Source organism: Bacillus rossius, chromosome 3 (assembly GCF_032445375.1).
Source record: "Bacillus rossius redtenbacheri isolate Brsri chromosome 3, Brsri_v3, whole genome shotgun sequence".
Taxonomy (NCBI): Eukaryota; Metazoa; Arthropoda; class Insecta; order Phasmatodea; family Bacillidae; genus Bacillus; species Bacillus rossius.
Window position 1 is genome coordinate 103,529,141 of NC_086332.1, and position 16,572 is coordinate 103,545,712.

The following is a 16,572-nucleotide window of genomic DNA, read 5'->3' on the forward strand; positions in this document are numbered from 1 at the left end:
GCACGCGCAGGGGGTTTCTCGCAGGTGAGTGAGTAGCTCGTAAAATACAATCAATAATGTACCACCCCACTGCACGCCCAAGTAATACAAGCAGCCTTTCTTCGGGATCAATGTTCCTTTCGAAGTTGACAAACAAAAATAAATAAATACAAATCTGGCTTTATCGGCAAAGATTCTTTGAACATTAAAGCTTGATTATTAAAAGAAATTAACATCTGCATGACTTGTAGAAGCCATCTTGACTTTATAGCTTTGTCATACATTGTGAATTATTTTACACCATAATTTTTTTGTATTCAAGTAGTTTTTTATTTCATTTCTGATGGGCATAATTTATATAAGCCACTTAATATTTACGGAAACACGATACTCAAGCAAGGTTTACATGAGTGATACTAGTGTATATATATAAACACACACAAACACACACACACATATATATATATGTTAAGTACAGGATTTTTCCGAGAAACACCATAGATGCCTGTCGGTTCATAACAAAAAATAATTCAAATTCATATTTGTCTCCTTTTATTTAAAATTATTACTAAAATATCCTTAAATATCAATTCTGAGTTTAATGAAATACCAGTTCCTATTAGCAACTAAACAAATCGGTAACATTTTCGGCAATACTGTTCCCCTTTATTAATTAAATCTCTGTTACTACACTTTTATCATATTACAACATGTTGTCACAATAAGCTGAAATCGATTTTTCAACAGCCAATATTAACCAGTATAACGAAATAAAAAAAAAGTAAGGTGGGACACATTCACATGAGTTGTTTTTGACGAATTACACATGAGTGTCAAATCTATAATAATATTATAAAGCTGAAGAGTTTGTTTGTTTGTTTGTTTGAACGCGTTAATCTCAGGAACCACTAGTCCGATTTGAAAAATTCTTTCAGTGTTGGATAGTACATTTATCGAGGAAGGCTATAGGCTATATTATATTATCAATAACATTAGGGATCCTTACTAAAAGTCCAATTTAGAATCAAATGTGTTGGAGGGGGTTAGATGCAACATGCAGTACACGTACGAAGTGTGTGTTGACAATGCCGCAGGCGCTAGAAGTTTATTTCCTATTGCCTATTAACATTGTTGCCACGCACTAGATGCCTTATCATTCTTAATTTTCTTATACAAGTAAAAAACACCCGTGTGATATTAACAACGAAGCAATCAGTACCCTCATAAGAGTTCAATTAGTATTTAAATACTTTTTATCACTTTAAATCGCAAACCTAAACTATTGTTTTTTCCCTCTCTCTGTGTTTAATTTGTTTTTTTATTGCCCTTTTTTTCCAAATATATATATTTTACAGACTTGAAACTTCACAGTAATGTTCCTTATGTTACGCAGGATGACATTTACCGAAAATTAGATCCCATGGGTGGTTAAAACCAGGCAACAGTGGGTACTTTGTCTGCATGAGAACAGAATTTTGCATTGTTCATGCCTTCTGCGTCTCCATGGCAACGGGCATCGCGCGGCAGTGGCGTACCCACAAGGAGGGGCATGTATAATGAGCGGCGCAAGAGTGATCTGTCTGTAGACTGTCGTAGCGAAGTACGGGTACATTAGTTGTACGTTTCGTGCACGAGTCGGGAAACCATCGGTGCTATTCATTTTCTCTCCGGTATATTATACAGCATTGTAATAAATTTTCACTGAATTTTTTTAATTTACCATTACTGTAAATGGCAGATGTGGCTTAATTTTTTTTCCATTAGTATAGCCGTGCGAAGCCGGGTCAGGCAGCTAGTACTAAATATGAATCGCCTGACAAGACGGCAACGCGCCCTATAAACATGTTATAAGATAATGGTGCTGGAACACTGATGAAGATAAGTACATAGCTATATAAGTGCATGTTTTGGTCATTTATTCATTTATTTTGAGTAGTGTGTAATAGTATTTCCGGAAACTGGCGCCGGCGCGTGGAGCCGAAGCTGGTCCACCATCTTGGATTTGTGACGTCACGGCGGCCATCTTGGACTCAAAAATTCCTCAAAAATGACTCAAAATGACTCAAAAATTCCCGTTTTGATGAAAAATTTCTCGTTTTCTACCACAAAAATTAGAAAATTAGGATTTCGAAAATCCACAATAGTCGTTTTGCCTAAAAAACCACGAAATCCCTAATATAGGCTTAAGCATCCATGTCTACAGCCTCCGATAAGACTCTTTTAGGATTATGACGTCACCGTTGCAATTTTCGTATCGGCAGCCATCTTGATCATCTTTATTTACTACCCGATTTTAAAGAATATTTTTTTAAGATTTATAAAAAATTCAGCCTCCGTTAGGCCATTTCTAGGAATAAGGATACCATGACCGCCATCTTGCAATATGACATCACCGTTGCAATTTCCATTACGCAAGCCATCTTTAAAATCCGCAATTTTTATGTTAGAAAATCGGGAAAATTTATAAAAATCATAAAAAAAATTAAATAATCGAATAAAATAACAAAATTCTTCAAAAACACGGTTGCACTTATTGTTACGGTCGCCATCTTGGATTATATAAACGTTGCATGTTTCGTTACACCCACCATCTTGGTTGAGTAATATGTTATCGTTACACTTTATGTTACGACCGTCATATTGGATCCTATTAATGTTGCATGTTTCGTTACGGCCGCCATCTTGAAAATATTTATTTATTATCCGATTTTAATAAAAAAAAGTTCAAATTCATCAAAGAATTAACTTTTAGAATTCTGATTGATTATATCGATTCCCGTCCTTGGTTCGAAACCGGTGAGGGTAAAAAAAAAACACCATCAGATCATCCCTCCACAGAAGCCACCTACAGACTGACCTACCACCAATATTAAGGTATATATCGTCAGCTGGTATGACGTCATGCCCGCCATCTTGTTTCGTCCGCTGGGGACCGTCATCTGGTTTTCGTCTGCTAGAGTGTGCTGGCGACATGTTAGTATAATTTTCAGTTCACCATACCTTTAACCTCGTCTGTTGGCATTGAACTTTGTCATTGACCTTGAACTTTGACCTTGACCTTGAAATTTGACCTTGACCTTGAACTTTGACCTTGACCTTGAAGTTTTACCTTGATCTTTGACTTTGACCTTGACGTCCATCACGGATCCATCATTTTATGTTCAGTACATGCTACCAGGAGCTACCACCTGCTAGTGGTCAATGCCACCATCATGTTTTCGTCTGCTGGAGGACACCATCTTGTGTGTACTCGTCTTACTATCATGCCAGTTTTATTCTAACCTGATGCAGTGCAGTAATAATTTATTATTACTGAGGTGCCCGCCATCTTAAAAATTTTGGCACCATCTTGAAATCATGTAATTATTTAGCTAGAAATGCGAGAAAAATTCCAAAAGTCTCCGAAAAAATAAATTATTAATTTACAAATTGAATCGAAGGATTCCTGTCCACGGTTCGATTCTTGACCAGTGAAAGTTGTAACTAATTATATAAAAAAAATTAGATTCTGTTTTCCATTACCTTTCGCGGAGTTTATTAATCATTCACACTACGAAAAACAACTCAAGACAATATACCTGACCAACGAATTAAATACAGTGCCGATTAGCCTAACATGAAAGTCTAATTTTTCAATAATCTGAATAATCTATAAGCCGTTCATGTACAAAGTCACACATTCAGACCAATTGTCTTCAGACAATGAGACCGAGGCATGTCAATATCAGAGTATAGGCTAGTCATTTCAGGACCGCATGGCCTTCTTCGTCATTAGCTAATTATATTCAATTAGTCCATAGTGACATTTTTTATACATACTAAAGGACCACGTGACCTTGAAAAATATTTTAGTAACACCAAGAGGTTTTGAACTAGTAAATATTCAGTCACTAAATTTTGTACTACGCACAATCAATTAAAAGGCAGCACATTTGTCATTGGCTCCAATATTCATTGGTTCCAAAAGGCTCCAAAAGGCTCCATCAGTCATTTGGCTCCAACAGTCTTTTGGCTCCAACAGTCTTTTGGCTCCATCAGTCTTTTGAATCCATCACTCTTTTGGCTCCAATATTCATTGCCTCCAATATTCATTGGCTCCAATATTCATTGGCACCAATAGTCATTGGCTCCAATATTCATTGGCACCAATAGTCATTGGCTCCATCAGTCTATTGATTCCATCAGTCTAGTGAATCCATCAGTTATTGGCTCCTACAGTCATTGGCTCCAACTGTCTTTTGTTTCATCAGCACCTCATATATTTTGCTAGAATTCTGCGAGTCTAAGAGTCTATGAGGCCACAATGCTACGAGTGTAAAAGGATCTAGCTGGTTACGAGTTATACATGGCTCCGAGACTACGAGGCTACAGAGCTACGAAGCTTTTAGAACAAGAGTTTACGTGACTGCGTGGATACACGACTACAAGTCTGCATGATTACTTGGCTACGAAATTACTCAACTACAAGGCTCCAATTGCCGCATCTGTCTTCGACGGAATTTTCTCTTTTGCTCCAACTGCACCAGCAGCATTACGTTATAAGATTACAAGGCAACTTGCTTACGTAGATTAAAGTCTACGAGGCTCCAATACATCATGACTACGTGACTACGAGCCATGAGGTTACGAGACTATGCTATTTAAAGTCTTCAAGGTTACGTGATCGCGAGGCTATAGGACTATGTAGCTTCCAGAACGCATGGTTACGAGACAGCATGACTAATTGGCCGCGCGGCTACGCAATATCATGTCTCTAACTGACTACAATAGCACCATTCAGTGGACTACGTGACTACGTATCTTTAAGTTTACGCGACTGTGAAGCTACAGAGCTACGAAGCTTCTAAACACGAGTTTACGTGACTGCGAGGATACAGGACTACAAGTCTGCATGAGTTCTTGAATACGAAGCTACTCGTCTACAAGGCTCCAATTGCCTCATGTGTCTTCGACGGAATTTTCTCTTTTGCTCCATTTTCAACATCAGCATTATGTTATAAGATTACTTGCTTTCGTAGCTTCAAGTCTACTAGGCTCCAATTCATCATGTCTACGAGACTACGAGACATGAGGTTACGAGACTATGCTATTGCAAGTCTTCCAGGTTACGTGATCGCGAGGCTATAGGACTACGAAGCTTCCAGAACGAAATTGTTACGAGACTGCATGGCTATTTGGCCGCGTGGCTACGAAACTTCATGTCTCTAACTGACTACAATAGCACTATTCAGTGGTGAGAGTTAATTTATCTCATGCAAAGGTACTTGATGCAATTAGTTCCGCTTATCAATATCAGATGACGCCACGTGTTGCTATAGGTTAATAATATTTATTTCTTTTATGCGGGATGCGGGATGCTCATTATCGATCTCATAAGAAGGATGGCTTCGTTAGTCTCCAAGGAGAAGGAAGTTCGTCCTTCCTGTTAGTTCTTTTCAGATTTCTCACGGTCCTTCAACTTGGATAGTGACATCACGGCGGCCATCTTGGATGGGTGTGACCTTGACCTTTTTACCGAAACCGCACGATTGATCGCAAGCACACGGAAAAAACCATCATAATGTGGACATGGATAATCGGGAGCACACGGAGAAAATGCCATACATTTTCTTTGATTACATAAAATTTAAAAAAATTTAAAAATGTAAAAATAAAAAAAAATTACAAAAAATACATAAAATTCTAGCTTGAGAACTTCTCATTGATGAGCAAAGATAAAGTTCTAGTTCAAGCTTGAATTAAATGTATTTTTTGTAATTTTTTTTTAAATTTTTATAAAATTTTTAAATTTTATGTAATCAAAGAAAATGTGTGGCATTTTCTCCGTGTGCTCCCGATTATCCATGTCAATATTATGATGGTATTTCCGTGTACTTGCGATCAATCGTGTGGGTGCGGTCAAAGGTCAAGGTCACACCCATCCAAGATGGTCGCCGTGACATCACAATCCAAGATGGCGGACCGTGAGAAATCTGAAAAACACTAACAGGAAGGACGATCTTCCTTCTCCTTGGAGACTAACGAAGCCATCCTTCTTATGCGATCAATAATGAGCATCCCGCATCCCGCATAAAAGAAATAAATATTATTTACCTGCAAGCAACACGTGGCGTCATCTGATGTGGAAAAGCGGAACTACTTGCAACACGAACCTTTGCATGAGATAAATTAACTCTCACCACTGAATAGTGCTATTGTAGTCAGTTAGAGACATGAAGTTTCGTAGCCACGCGGCCAAATAGCCATGCAGTCTCGTAACCATGCGTTCTGGAAGCTACGTAGTCCTATAGCCTAGCGATCACATATCCTTGAAGACTTTCAATCTCATAGTCTCGTAACCTCATGGCTCGTAGTCACATAGTCATATTGGCCTCATAGACTTGAATCTATGTAAGCAAGTAGTCTTGTAATCTTATAACGTAATGCTGCTGGTGGAGTTGGAGCAAAAGAGAAAATTCCGAGGAATACAGATGCGGCAATTGGAGCCTTGTAGTCGAGTAACTTCGTAGTCAAGTAATCATGCAGACTTGTAGTCGTGTATCCACGCAGTCACGTAAACTCGTGTTCTAGAAGCTTCGTAGCTCTGTAGCCTCGCAGTCTCGTAGCCATGTATAACTCGTTACCAGCTAGATCCTTTTAGACTCGTAGCATTGTGGCCTCATAGACTCTTAGACTCGTAGAATTCTAGCCAAATATATTAGGTGCTGATGAGACAAAAGACAGTTGGAGCCAATGACTGATGGAGTCACTAGACTGATGGAATCAATAGACTGATGGAGCCAATGACTATTGGTGCCAATGAATATTGGAGCCAATGAATATTGGAGGCAATGAATATTGGAGCCAAAAGAGTGATGGAACCAAAAGACTGATGGAGCCAAAAGACTGTTGGAGCCAAAATACTGATGGAGCCTTTGGGAACCTGTTGGAGCCAATGAATATTGGAGCCAATGACAAATGTGCTGCCTTTTCATTGATTGTGCGTAGTACAATATTTAGTGACTGAATATTTACTAGATCAAAACCTCTTGGTGTTACTAAAATATTTTTCAAGGTCACTTGGTCCTTTAGTATGTTTAAAAAATGTCAATATGGACTAATTGAATATAATTAGCTAACGACGAAGAAAGCCATGCGGTCCTGAAATGACTAGCCTATACATCTGATATTGACATGCCTCGGTCTCATTGTCTGAAGACAATTGGTCTGAATGTGTGGCTTTGTACATGAACGGCTTATAGGTTATTCAGATTATTGAAAAATTAGACTTTCATGTTAGGCTAATGGGCACTGTATTTAATTCGTTGGTCAGGTATATTGTCTTGAGTTGTTTTTCGTAGTGTGAATGATTAATAAACTCCGCGAAAGGTAATGGAAAACAGAATCTAATTTTTTTTTATATAATTAGTAAAACTTTCACTGGTCAAGAATCGAACCGTGGACAGGAATCCTTCGATTCAATTTGTAAATTAATAATTTATTTTTTCGGAGACTTTTGGAATTTTTCCCGCATTTCTAGCTAAATAATTACATGATTTCAAGATGGTGCCAAAATTTCAAGAAAGCGGACACCACAGTAATAATAAATGATTACTGCACTGCAGCAAGTTAGAATAAAACTAGCATGATGGTAAGACGAGTACACACAAAATGGTGTCCTCCAGAAGACAAAAACATGATGGTGGCAATGACCACTAGCGTGTGGTAGCTAATGGTAGCATGTACTGAACATAAAAGATGGATCCGTGATGGACGTCAAGGTCAAAGTCAAAGATCAAGGTCAAGGTCAAATTTCAAGGTCATGGTCAAAGTTCAAGGTCAATGACAAAGTTCAATGCCAACAGACGAGGTTAAAGGTATGGTGAACAGAAAATTATACTAACATGTCGCCAGCGGTCTCCAGCGGTCTCCAGCGGACGAAGACATGATGGCGGACATGACGTCATACAAGCGACGATATATACCTTGATATTTGTGGTAGGTCAGTCTGTAGTTGGCTTCTGTGGAGGAAGGATCTGATGGTGTTTATTATTTTTTTCCCTCACCGGTTTCGAACCAAGAACGGGAATCGATATAATCAATCAGGATTCTAATAAGTTAATTTTTTGATGAATTTTGAACTTTTTTCATTAAAATCGGATAGTAAATAAAGATTTTCAAGATGGCGGCCATAACGAAACATGCAACATTAATAGGATCCAATGTGACGGTCGTAACATAAAGTGTAACGATGACATTACTCAACCAAGATGGTGGGTGTAACGAAACATGCAACGTTTATATAATCCAAGATGGCGACCGTAACAATACGTGCAACAGTGGTTTTTAAGATTTTTATTATTTAATTCGATTATTTAATTTCATTCCCGATTTTCTAACATAAAAATTGCGGATTTTAAAGATGGCATGCGTAACGGAAATGGCAACTGTGACGTCATAATCCAAGATGGCGGTCATGGTATCCTTATTCCTAGAAATGGCTTAACGGAGGCTGAATTTCTTATAAATTTTAAAATTTTTTTCATTAAAATCGGTTAATAAAAAAAGATTTTCAAGATGGCTGCCGTAACGAAAATTGCAATGGTGACGTCATAATCTTAAAAGAGTCTTATCGGTGGCTGTATAATGGATTCTTAAGCCTATATTAGAAATTTCGTGGTTTTTAAGGCAAAACGACTTTTGTGGTTTTTCGAATCCTAATTTTAGAATTTTTGTGGAAGAAAACGAGAAATTCTTCATCAAAACGGGAATTTTTGAGTCATTTTGAGTCATTTTTGAGGAATTTTGAGGAGTTTTTGAGTCCAAGATGGCCACCGTGACGTCACAAATCCAAGATGGCGGACCAGCTTCGGCTCCTCGCGCCGGCGCCAGTTTCCGGAAATACTATTACACACTACTAGTTTGCTATGTAGAACTATACTTTTACATTATCGGTGAATAGGAGATTGAATATGAATCCTTGTAGTGTATGGGAACATTTATTAATTATATTTTGTATTGCATAGAGTTAATTATAAACTGACCCGAAATATTTCAGATAATTATACTTATGTAAATATAGATAGCAAATGTATAAGTCGATGCCTATTTCAATTCCTAATGGTGATATAACATTTAAATATCTTGTTTAGATAATTGTATTTGGGCATAATAACTATGAGAGTTAAACATTTTTGTGGAAAGTTATTTATGCTAAGGAATTTTCCCCTAATTTGTTATTACTAAACTTTTTATGAACACACTCTACGTTTCAAAAAATTTATGATGATTTGGGGAGGGGGGGGGGGGGGCACTCTTTAACTTCTGTAGTCAACATTTGTGCATTCCGATGTAATATATATTTGATGTCTTTCATTGATACTTAAAACCTTATGAATAAAAAAACCTATTTTGATACACCATACTGCTGTTCTGACGTAAAACGCACACAGAAGTTTAATTATAGCACGCAATACTTGTTGCACATAGAGCTAAACACAGTTATAAATTATGGCAAGAAGTAGAACACCGCGTTTGTTTGTCACCATACAGATTGACAACAGACAGCTTATTTGAGACCTATGTTTATACACGTGGCCAGAGAAACACTGCATGGCAGCCAGCTCACCCAAACCACCGTGGTGCGTCTCAGTTTAACTGCCGGGAATGGTGATTCTGGTTAACTACCACGAGATTACCTCTGCATGCATGGTGTATTGTCGACTTCCAGGCATTCCATTATTGCCACTGAAAGGTTTGCACGCGTTCCATGCAGAAACAACGTGTCCTATGGAGTTTTAATAGAAGGGGAATTTTTGTTCACATAGTATTTCTTCTCCGTGTATTAGCATAATATATCCATAACATTCCAACGCTAAAACTTTGTTTTCAATAAGAAGATGACACCTCTTATTATTCTGAATATAAACAGGGACTTTATAAAGCGAAGAACTCCTTAGGTTAAAGCACTATCCATTAATTAAAGATTAATTTACAATAGTTGATGTGGTGATTGGTCACACAACGATTTCAAAGGATATTTTTAAAGAGGGAATACCACCCTTAGAATAAAATATACGTTGTTTGTGACTACCTAGAATTCCATAAGGAATATCTTTCGAAACATTTCACGTGAATTTTTGAACAAATTGTATATGTGATTAATATTAATTTGTGACTACATAAAATTCCATAAGGAATATCTTTCGAAACATTTCACCTTGAATTTTTGAACAAATTGTGTATGTGATTAATATACTAATATTTGTTCATTTACTCTGTTGGGTTTGGTTTAAATGAAAAGTTTTCTTTTTTTTTATATTTTGCTCTTATTTCTGTTTACTATTAACTAAACACTTAAGAAAGTTGTACTAATCTTGATGTAAAAATGTAAGATTAAATTTTCAATAATACCACCTAATCACCGAAACTATATTTTACGGCGTGCAAAGCTACCACATGTACCTCTAAACTATTCCTTTGCTCCATTGTCAATGCGTTATCAGGCACTGCCAGAGATTGTACACCAAGCGTGACAAGTAATATTTCTTTGTTAAACATTTATGAACTTAGAAGCATACATACTTCATGACAATACTGCAATAAACACTTCCAGACCTTCAAGTCTATTTATTTATCAGCTAACTTTAGTTTTCCCACTTCTACTTTAGTAATATATTCTTCAACTTAATCTTGATGTCGTACAGTTCCTGAAATGGTGCCAGCACACTAGTTAACAGTTTGAGGCCCTGCATATATTACTACAAAGTTATCCTAAGATAAGATTTAAGGCAGTAGCAAGTGTATTTTGCAACACCAGCTCGTTCATCTAGTGTCATGTCCACTTATTTATCACAGAAAGACATTTAATGACATTAAAAAAGATACGGACAAAAATCACCTTAATTACAAAAAGGTATTAATTTTTAAGGTGCCCTTCAAATTAGTGGGAATAAGTTTGTAGATAATGTAGTAAGAGTATATTTAAGTAATGTATGATAGTCGGATTTTTTTGAATCGTATTAAGCATTAAAATGTAAGTACGAGTTATGACTAAAGCGAGTACGTATTGATATACTTGTTAAACCATCGAACAAAATAATGCTAAAACTCCCTGCTACAAAGAATGGATGGAGATGATTGCAGTAGTATATGAATGGGGCTCCGACGGCTGGCGCCGGCGCGTGGTGTGTGTGTCCGAGCCACATCTCTGACGTCACGTCCATCTCTGACGTCACGGCGGCCATCTTGGATGAGTGTAAAGGGACACCGCGTAACGGGACACAGCGTAACGGGACATAACGTAACGGGACAAGTTGATCACGGCGGCCATTTTGGATCCGCCATCTTGGATCCGCCATCTTGGATGACGTCATTGTGTTCTCGAACTTTCCACCATTTTGTTTTCCGCCATATTGGATGATGACGTCACCGTTGCAATTTCCGTTACGGCCGCCATCTTTAACTTTTTTATTTATTATCCGATTTTAATGAAATTTATTTAAAAATTATAAAAAAAATTAAATAATAAAATTTTAATAAAAAATATTTAAAAAATATACTTTTACGACACGGAGTTCGGAGTCCTCGGTTCGAACCCGGTGAGGGCAAAAAAAAAATTAAAAATGGCGACCGATCCTTCCCCCGTGGTGGGTGCTAGCTGACTGACTCCCACCACTTTTTTCAAAGCATATATATCGTCACCTAGTATGACGTCACGTCCACCATCTTGAAATTTGGACGCCATCTTGAAAATCTTTATTTATTATCCGAATTTAATGAAGAAAAATTCCAAAATTCATCAAATAAATCACTCATTAACTTACATATTGATTCGATCAGCTCCTGTCCTTGGTTCAATACCCGATCGATGCAATAATGTTTCATTTTATTTAAAATATAATAATTGCCATAAACCATGTTCAAAATTCATTAAATAAATTTGTAATCTATATACTGATTGATTAGATCGACTAAGGTCCTTGGTTCAATCCCAGGCCGATACAAATCAACTTTAATTTTTTTAAAAATACCACTAAAGTGTAAGGTTTGAGAAAATAAAAACACCGCAAGTTCTTTTAAAAAAAGATTTATTACATAAATTCTACACTACTACAAGTACAAACAAATACACAGGCAAATTACTAAAGTTTTGTGGATTTCTCGATGTCTGCATCAACCACCCACGAATTAAAGCGAGGTGGAAAGCCCCACCACTTGACGTAGGACAGTCCATTTCTTCGTTTTATAATCTTCTCCACCAAGTACGTATCGGGATACAACGTAGGCTGAATCTCTTCGGCATAGAAGCCGCCATGGATAGGTTTGTGGTCCAAATCTTCGAGGTAGTAGGTCCTAGGCTCTGATTCACGAACATGTGTCACACGGAAAAGTTCGGGACTCCAGTTCGCAGTGAAACCTTTCTCGAAGATACCTTTCTGCTTGGAGATTCGCACAATGTCACCGACGTTAGCTTTACGCTTTCGTGGATCTTTCTTCTTCGTGTTGGAAAACACTGTTTGAAGCAGACGATTGTCCGTTACGTCCTTTGGCTTCATTTTCGTGGTAGAATGCACCGTGGAATTATACTCGCTTATTAGTTTCGGCAAGATGTCAAGCCACTTGTAATTTCCGTTAGCCGTGAACTGTCGCCACATCTTGGAACGCAAAGTTCTGTTAAACCTTTCGACAACAGAGGCTTTGACGTTACTAAATGTAGAGTAGTGTTTGATGCCATACTTCTTCATCAAAGCCTTGAAGGTTGCATTGTAGAATTCTTTCCCGAGGTCCGTTTGCAGGTGCGACGCTACACGTCCATCACGCAAAATATTGTTCATGGCCTTTGTTAGTTCAGTTGCAGTCTTTGATTTTACAGGTCTAGCCCAAGCGAACTTGCTATAAACATCGATGACTGTCAACATGTACTTGAAACCTTTATTCAATCGGGAATACGGTATCATCTCAACAAGGTCCGCCTGGAATAAATCATCAATTCCACGAACTATGACTTTGCGACGAAGGTATTTTCGTCTAGCAGGAGCATGAAGTTCGCGAGCGATTCCGGTTCGACTCATTGTATGTAGCCGGCTTCCCTCAGTTCTTCAAGTATGGAGACTATTTCGTTGATGTGCGAATAGTTTCCTACACTAAGCGAAGCATGTAGAATTCTAAGGCGATCAACTAATTCATTGGGATCATCCCAATATACATAGTCAAATATCTGACCACTTTCTAGCTTCTTTAAACCTTCGCCATGTATTGTTAGTTCACTGAAGAGATTTGCGAGAATGTCCATTTTTTCATGATCTTCGTCTTTATATACACCACTATCTGGATCGTTATCGCGAAAATGTGCATTGGTTAGCTCTAGCAGTTTTTTGTACTCTTGTAAGTCGTTGTGAGAATATCCTTTAGGCTCCCTGCGAAACAGCAATTCGTACAGACCCGGAGTCCCGCGCGTTTTGAACTCTGCTACGCGCACGATATTTCCTGGTAGAAAGTCTATTTCTTTAGCACCGAGGAACCATTTATTATGTTTTCTGTACACTCCGTAGGTCGTGTCATTATTCCGGCTCGTAAACGATATCAGGTATGGTCGGACCATTGCATTAATTTGATGTCCCTTTTTCGGTATTTTTTTCTTGTGCATGGACTCTGTACTTGTTAAGTCCTCTTCTTCTCGATCTGTTTCATACTTTCTCTTCTTTACAGTTGGCATTTCATCTTCAACTTCTGTCTTCACAATGATGGCCGGTTCTTCCTTGTTTTTAAGTTCGTCGAGACGACTAGTGATTGGTTTAAATATCTCCTCATTTGCCATCTCACGTGCAAGTCTGGTTCGTCTAGCAAGTAGATATTTTTCACGAACAGACTCTATAGCTCGATGAAGGTCACTGGCCAGGTCTGACATTATACTGGCTGAAAACTTATTGCATGACCTCCTTTTTATACTTTTTTATTCGGTCGCAAAAACTTCTTTCTTGTGTTTGGCTGAATCTGAATTTGTTGACAAGTGAGATAGTGATGCTTTCAGACTACTTTGAAAAGTCCTCAGATCGTCCCGTCTTTGTGCATTCGATACTTCGATCATGTCGCGAATGCGAGAATCCGAGGCTTCCACACGCTGGTCGATGGCAACGAGATACTCTAGTAATTCCTTTTTCACACTGTCTACTTTTTGAGCCAGTAGCGAAATGAATTTGCGGATATCGCCGTCATGAGACTTGAGAGCAGTACGTAAGTCTCGACTGCTACGACCGAATTTTTAAATGCTATGACTCATGTTTGGCGATAAACTGATCGAAACCTCGTCTGTACCTGCCCTTATATAGAGGCCAGTCTTTGACTATGACTAGGAATCCGTGTTCTTCTTTCCAACACAAGGAGCACATGTCTTTGAATTCCTGGAATGTCATGTCGGTGTTTACGTGATCGTCATAAGCATGACGTAAATTAAGTTCGTCCATGCGAAACAAAACTATGACATTCGCGTTGTCTCGTAGGAGATGTTTTGGAATACGACTGTACGTCTGACACAGGTATACACAGTCTACCTTGGCGTGTCTGCCCATGGAAAAGTACTCTTGTATTATGCCTTGTTTCTCGCACATTACATCGTCGAAAACAAACACGGAATTAGACTATGCTTCGTTTGGAGGTACAACATCGGTATTATCGCTAAACGGAAAATACTCCAGACCATCCACCGAGCGTAGAACAGTAGCTAGGCGCCGGTACTTTGGCTGTTGCAACGACTTGGAATACAAGTAGACGTTCTCGAACCGAAGACCATTTGGCTCCTCCAGTAAACTCAGTAAAACACACGTTTTACCGCAGTTGGACGGACCCGCCATTATGCACCGTACGGCAGAAGGCAACAGTAAGCCATGTCGTGATTCACGCGCACTAAATACATCGTCTTGCGTAATGCGCACGGGCAAACACACGTCTTGCTTGACGACCTGCATTGTACTAAAGTAATTGTATAAAATCAAACACATTTATACTTTCTGGTCAGTTTTGCGTAATGACTCGAAGAGGTAAGAACAAAAAACACATCGGTGCAGGACCCGTGAACTCGCTGATAAACAACCTACCATTTGAGCTACACATTCCCGGCTACAGATACTGCGGCCCCGGGACTAAACTAGCGAAAAGGTTAGCTCGCGGTGACGTGGGAATTAATTCTCTGGACGAAAAGTGCAAGCAGCACGATATCGCATATTCATTAAGCAAGGATCTGGAATCTAGGCACAGAGCAGATCAGATATTGGCACAGGAAGCCGAAGATATAAGTAAATCGTCGAACGCGGGACTAGGAGAGAAAATCGCAGCGTGGGGCGTATCTAAGATCATGAAGGCAAAGACGAAATTAGGACTGGGTGCTCGTCGAACCAGCTACATCAAGTCAAAGACTAACTCACGCAAGAACAAGAAACGCAAGACTGGTGCAGGCGTGCAGAAAGCCAAGCAAAAATTACAGACTCTCGACAAGAAGATTATAGGAGGATTTCTTCCTTTGCTTTTGCCTGCATTGGGTGCTCTCGGCGGCCTCATCGGTGCAACGAGCGGTATAGTGCGGGCAGTCAACACTTCGAAGAATGAGCGCAAGCAGTTAAAAGAAGCACAGCGACACAATGCCAGCATGGAAGCCATTGCCATCGGTAAAAAAAACGGCGCAGGACTGTACTTGCGACCTCACAAGACAGGTCGAGGCATGAAAAAGAAACGAGTAAAGAGAAAATCCTAAGTTCTTTGCCGAAACGTCCGCTCACCAATATAGATTTAATAAAGTACGCACGCAAACTTAAAATACCAAATTTTCGCGGCGTGTTTATGCGAGACACTTTGCCCAGCAAGCCAAAAACGCATGAACGTGCCATAATTAATTTAGACACGTCGGCGGGTCGCGGCAAGCACTGGGTGGCCTATGTAAAGACGGGAAACATGGCCGAGTACTACGATAGTTTTGGAAATTTACGTCCTCCGCCCGAACTTAGGCGGTACCTGGGCCGGTCCACTACGTTGTTTTACAATTACGAAACGGAACAGAGGCCTAATAAAACAAACTGCGGACACTTGTGTCTTCGCTTTTTAACAAACAAAAATAGCTGACAAATAAAAATTGCTACTTAAAGGTTGTGCAGTGATGATAATTTATTAGTCATGTCGATAACACTTACCTTGACAGGTCACGCATCTGAGCTGCGGGCGGTTCATTTCCCGCCTCTGGATTTAGACGGAGAATGGTGTATCGGACTCGTAGATTTTCAAACGTATAATGCCATACCGAACATTGACGAGGAAAACTGCAAGATCTGCTTCCTGAAAAGCGATGGGACCGCTCATGAAATACAGTTACCTGTTGGCTCTTACGAAATTGACGACATTGCAAATTACATCAGGGATATGTTACCACAGGATGTAGACTTTCAACTGCGTGGGAATCCAAACACTCAAAAAAGTATTCTAACATGCAGTGAAAATGTCGACTTTACGAAACCTGGCACCATAGGTACGATGCTCGGATTCGAATCAAAGGTGTATGATACAGGAAGAACATACGAATCTACGCGTGCAGTAAACATTTTGCCTGTGAATGTCATAAGAATAAAC